General features: G+C 35.2%; 1 non-coding gene across 1 annotated transcript; it reads right to left on the bottom strand.

The window, feature by feature from the left end:
• Nucleotides 1-4,658: 4,658 nt before the first annotated feature.
• LOC148581442 (small nucleolar RNA R71) lies at nucleotides 4,659-4,766 on the bottom strand. Its single transcript, XR_015895688.1, has one exon. It is a non-coding gene; the product is annotated as a small nucleolar RNA R71 (small nucleolar RNA).
• Between the last annotated feature and the right edge of the window lie 1,174 nt (nucleotides 4,767-5,940).

Below are 5,940 nucleotides of genomic sequence, written 5' to 3'. Positions count from 1 at the left end.
GTATGATAATTAATAACTATGATAGAAAGCCTATATTCTCAATCCTTGCCATGAATGTCTCTCTTTATTACTTGCTTTATTTAATTGTTTGCTTTATTTTTTTTGTCATTCATTTTCTTGCCCTTTTATCAACCCAACCCCCCTTGAATCTTATAACCAATAATTGAGCACTCGATTGCAATTCTTAGGGAGAACGACTCGGGACTAATACTCTCGGTTATTTTTATTAGGTTGGACTTGTGACAACCAAAAATTAAACTTTGATTTGAGGATCGATTGTCAGTTTGGGCTATGCTCACAACAAAATTATTTTGTTAAATTCCGAACCGGTATAAATCTTCACTATCAAGTTTTTGGCGCCGTTGCCGGAGAGTTGCAATGTGTGCTTATTATTAGTTATTGTACATATGTTGATATTGTGAATAGTTTGCTTTTTGTTTGTTTGCTAGTTTTGGTTTAGGAGTTTATTTTCTTTATATCTTCTTAGTTTTTGTTTTTGTTTTCCTTTTCTACTATGAATTCTCATCACTTTGGCTATTGATGAGCGGATAATTTATACGCTTTTTAGCATTGTTTTTACATAGTTTTCAGTATGATTTGATTATTTTTTAGTATTTTTTATTAGTTTTTTAAATAAAAATCATATTTTTGGACTTTACTATGAGTTTGTGTGTTTTTCTGTGATTTCAATTAATTTCTGGCTGAAATTGAGGGACTTGAGCATAAATCAGATTCAGAGGCTGAAGAAGGACTGCAGATGCTGTTGGATTCTGACCTCCCTGCACTCAAAGTGGATTTTTTGGAGCTATAGGAGTCCAAATGGTGCACTCTCAATTGTGTTGGAAAGTAGACATCCAGGGCTTTCTAGCAATATATAATAGTCCATACTTTTCTCTAGTTTAGATGATGCAAACTGGCGTTTAACGCCAGCTCTTTGCCCTATTCTGGAGATAAACGCCAGAAACAGGTTGCAAAGCAGAGTTAAATGCAAAAAACAGGTTACAAACTGGCGTTTAACTCCAAGGAAGACCTCTACACGTGAAAGCTTCAATGCTCAGTTCAAGCACACACCAAGTGGGCCCGGAAGTGAATTTCTGCATGATTTACTCATTTCTGTAACCCTAGTAACTAGTTTAGTATAAATAGAACTTTTTACTATCATGTTAAGGGTCGGATCTTTGATTAGTCTTATGCGATCTTAGACCTTTATGGGGGCGGGCCTCTTGGCGATGCCTGGACCTTGTTCTTATGTATTTTCAACGGTAAAGTTTCTATACACCATAGATTAAGGTGTGGAGCTCTGCTGTTCCTCATGAATTAATGCAAAGTACTACTGTTTTTCCATTCATTTTAAGCCTATTTCTTATCTAAGATATCCATTCGCACACAAGAACATGATGAATGTGATGATTATGTGACGCTCATCACCATTCTCACTTATGAACGCATGCCTGACAACCACTTCCGTTCTACATGCAAACAAGCTTGAATGTGTATCTCTTAGCCTTCTAATCGTGAGATCAGAATCTTCATGGTATAGGCTAGAACTATTGGCGGCCATTCTTGAGGTCCGAAAAGTCTAAACCTTATCTGTGGTATTCCGAGTAGGATCCGGGAAGGGATGGCTGTGACGAGCTTCAAACTCGCGAGTACTGGGCGTAGTGACAGATGCAAAAGGATTACTGAATCATATTCCAGTATGATCGAGAACCGACAGATGATTAGCCGTGCGGTGACAGCGCATCTTGGACCATTTTCACTGAGAGGACGGGAAGTAGCCATTGACAACGGTGATGCCCTACATACAGCTTGCCATGGAAAGGAGTAGGAATGATTGGATGAAGACAGCAGGAAAGCAGAGGTTCAGGAGGAACAAAAGCATCTCTATACGTTTATCTGAAATTCTCACCAAAGAATTACATAAGTATCTCTATCCTATTTTATATTTTAATTATATTTTAATTATCAATTCACCATAACCATTTGAATCTGCCTGACTAAGATTTACAAAGTGACCATAGCTTGCTTCAAGCCGACAATCTCCGTAGGATTGACCCTTACTCACGTAAGGTTTATTACTTGGACGAACCAGTGCACTTGCTGGTTAGTTGTGCAAAGTTGTGACAAAGAATTAAGATTATGAACGTGCGTATTAAGTTTTTAGCGCCGTTACCAAGGAATGAACGATCACGATTTCTGCGCACCAAGTTTTTGGCGCCGTTGCCGGGGAATGTTCGAGTTTGGACAACTGACGGTTCATCTTGTTGCTTAGATTAGGTAATTTTATTTTAATTTTAAGTTTTTGTTTTTATTCTTTTTTTTTATTTTCGAAAAATTTTCAAAAAAAAAAATTTTTTAATAAATTATTCTATGGCTTCAGAATTTTTAAGAATGAATTCTAGAGTTTCACGATGATCTGTTGAATTCTGGCTGGCTGTGAAGCCATGTCTAATTCCGTTGGACCGAGATTTCAACTTATCATCACAAGAGTCTTTGGACTCCCATCGTATCAGCTGTTATATGCCTGATTTGTATCTGCTAAAGCTTGGCTGGCCATTGGCCATGTCTAGTGTTTTGGACCGAAGCTTTCACTGAAAGCTTGGCTGGCTAGTGAGCCATGTCTAATTCCTGGACCGGAGCTTTAGACTAACATTGAATGATTCCTGAAATTCTCATTAAAAATTTTGAAATCCTTAATTTTCTTTTTCCAATTAATTTTCGAAAAAACCAAAAAAATTAATAAAATCATAAAACCAAAAATAATTTGATGTTTCTTGTTTGAGTCTTGTGTCAGTTTTTAAGTTTGGCGTCAATTGCATGTTTATCTCTTTCTTGTATTTTTCAAAATTTCATGCATTGCATTCTTCAAGATCTTCAAGTTGTTCTTGGTAAGTCTTCTTGTTTGATCTTTAAAATTTCTTGTTTTGTGTCTTTTCTTGTTTTCCATATGCATTTTCAATTTGTTAGTGTCTCAACATTAAAAATTTTTAAGTTTGGTGTCTTACATGTTTTTCTTTTCTTAAAAATTTTCAAAAATAAGTCTTGATGTTTATCTTGATCTTCAAAGTGTTCTTGGTGTTCATCTTGACACTCAAAGTGTTCTTGCATGCATCAGTTGTTTTGATTCATAATTCTTATATTTTGTTTCAATTTAGTGTTTTTCTTTCTCATCATTAAAAATTCAAAAATAAAAAAATATCTTTCCCTTATTCACTCATAAATTTTCGAGAATTTGAGTTGACTTTTTCAAAACTTTTTAAAATTTAATTGTTTCTTATGAGTCAAGTCAAATTTTCAATTTAAAAACCTTATCTTTTTCAAATCTTTTTCAAAATCCAAATCTTTTTCATTTTTCTTTCATAATTTTCGAAAATTTCAAATTGATTTTCAAAAATCTTTTTCTTATTTTGTTTCATAATTTCAAAATCTTTACTAACAATTAATGTGATTAATTCAAAAACTTTAAGTTTGTTACTTGCCTAGTAAGAAAGGTTCAATCTTTAAAATTTAAAATCATATCTTTTTGTTTCTTGTTAGTCAAGTAATCAACTTTAATTTTTCAAAATCAAATCTTTTTAAATTTCTTTTTCAAATCTTTTTCAAAATAAGTTTCAATCACATCTTTTTCAAAATCAATTTCAAAATCTTTTCTAACTTCTTATCTTTTCAAATTGATTTTCAAATCTTTTTCAAATTAATCCTATCTTTTTGTTTCATTCTTATCTTTTTCAAAACTACCTAACTAATTCTCTCTCTCTAATTTTCGAAAATCACCTTCCTCTTTTTCAAAATTCCTTTTTAATTAACTAATTATTTTGAATTTTAATTTAATTTAATTTAATTTTTCTTTTTTTTATTATTTTTGAATTTCATCTTTAAATTTAAATTAAAAACAAAAATATTCTTTTCTTTTCAATTATTTTCGAAAATTTTTCTCTCTCTCATCTCCTTCTAATTATTTATTTATTTACTAACACTTCTCTTCATCTCAAAATTCGAGCCCTCCCTTCCTCTTGGTGTTCGAATTTCTCTTCTTCTATTCCTTTCTTCTTCTACTCACATAAAGGAATCTCTATACTGTGACATAGAGGATTCCATATTTTCTTTTCTGTTTTTTTCTTTTTCATATGAGCAGGAACAAGGATAAGAACATTCTTGTTGAGGCTGATCCTGAACCTGAAAGGACTCTGAAGAGGAAGCTAAGGGAAGCTAAAGCACAACTCTCTGGAGAAAATCTGACAGAAATTTTCGAAAAAGAAGGAGACATGGCCGAAAATAATAACAATGCAAGGAAGATGCTTGGTGACTTTACTGCACCAAATTCTAATTTACATGGAAGAAGCATCTCAATCCCTGCCATTAGAGCAAACAATTTTGAGCTAAAGCCTCAATTAGTTTCTCTGATGCAACAGAACTGCAAGTTTCATGGACTTCCATTAGAAAATCCTTTTTAGTTCTTAACTGAATTCTTGCAGATCTGTGATACTGTTAAGACCAATGGGGTTGACTCCGAGGTCTACAGGCTTATGCTTTTCCCATTTGCTGTAAGAGATAGAGCTAGAATATGGTTGGACTCTCAACCTAAAGATAGCCCGAACTCTTAGGATAAGCTGGTCACGGCTTTCTTAGCCAAGTTCTTTCCTCCTCAAAAGCTTAGCAAGCTTAGAGTGGATGTTCAAACCTTCAAACAGAAAGAAGGTGAATCCCTCTATGAAGCTTGGGAGAGATATAAGCAACTGACCAAAAAGTGTCCTTCTGACATGCTTTCAGAATGGACCATCCTGGATATATTCTATGATGGTCTGTCTGAATTATCAAAGATGTCATTGGACCATTCTGCAGGTGGATCCATTCACCTAAAGAAAACGCCTGCAGAAGCTCAGGAACTCATTGACATAGTTGCAAATAACCAATTCATGTACACTTCTGAAAGGAATCCTGTGAGTAATGAGACGCCTCAGAGGAAGGGAGTTCTTGAAATTGATACTCTGAATGCCATATTGGCTCCGAATAAAATATTGACTCAGCAAGTCAATATAATTTCTCAGAGTCTGAATGGATTGCAAGCTGCATCCAATAGCACTCAAGAGGCATCTTCTGAAGAAGAAGCTTATGATCCTGAGAACCCTGCAATAGCAGAGGTGAATTACATGGGGGAACCCTATGGAAATACCTATAATCCCTCATGGAGAAATCATCCAAATTTCTCATGGAATGATCAACAAAAGCCTCAACAAGGCTTTAATAATGGTGGAGGAAACAGGTTTAGCAATAGCAAACCTTTTCCATCATCCACTCAGCAACAGACAGAGAATTCTGAGCAGAATCCATCTAGCTTAGCAAATATAGTCTCTGATCTATCTAAAGCCACTCTAAGTTTTATGAATGAAACAAGGTCCTCCATCAAAAATTTGGAGGCACAAGTGGGCCAGCTGAGTAAAAGAGTGACTGAAACTCCTCTTAGTACTCTCCCAAGCAATATAGAAGAGAATCCAAAAAGAGAGTGCAAGGCCATTACCTTACTTGGTGTGGCCGAACACAAAGAGGAGGAGGAGGACGTGAATCCTAGTGAGGAAGACCTCCTGGGACATTCAGTGACCAATAAGGAGTTTCCCTTTGAGAAACCAAAAGAATCTGAGGCTCATCTAGAGACTATAGAGATTCCATTGAACCTCCTTCTGCTCTTCATGAGCTCTGATGAGTATTCAGCCTCTGAAGAGGATGAAGACATTACTGAAGAGCAAGTTGCTAAGTACCTTGGTGCAATCATGAAGCTGAATGCCAAATTATTTGGTAATGAGACTTGGGAAGATGAACCTCCCTTGCTCACCAATGAACTAAATGCATTGGATAGGCAGAAATCACCATGACCTTTGAGAAGGCTCTATGTGACCTGGGGTCAGGAATAAACTTAATGCCACTCTCTGTAATGGAGAAACT

Source organism: Arachis ipaensis, chromosome B10 (genome assembly GCF_059453495.1).
Source record: "Arachis ipaensis isolate K30076 ecotype BB chromosome B10, ASM5945349v1, whole genome shotgun sequence".
Lineage (NCBI taxonomy): Eukaryota > Viridiplantae > Streptophyta > Magnoliopsida > Fabales > Fabaceae > Arachis > Arachis ipaensis.
This window is presented reverse-complemented; position numbering and strand designations above follow the sequence as displayed.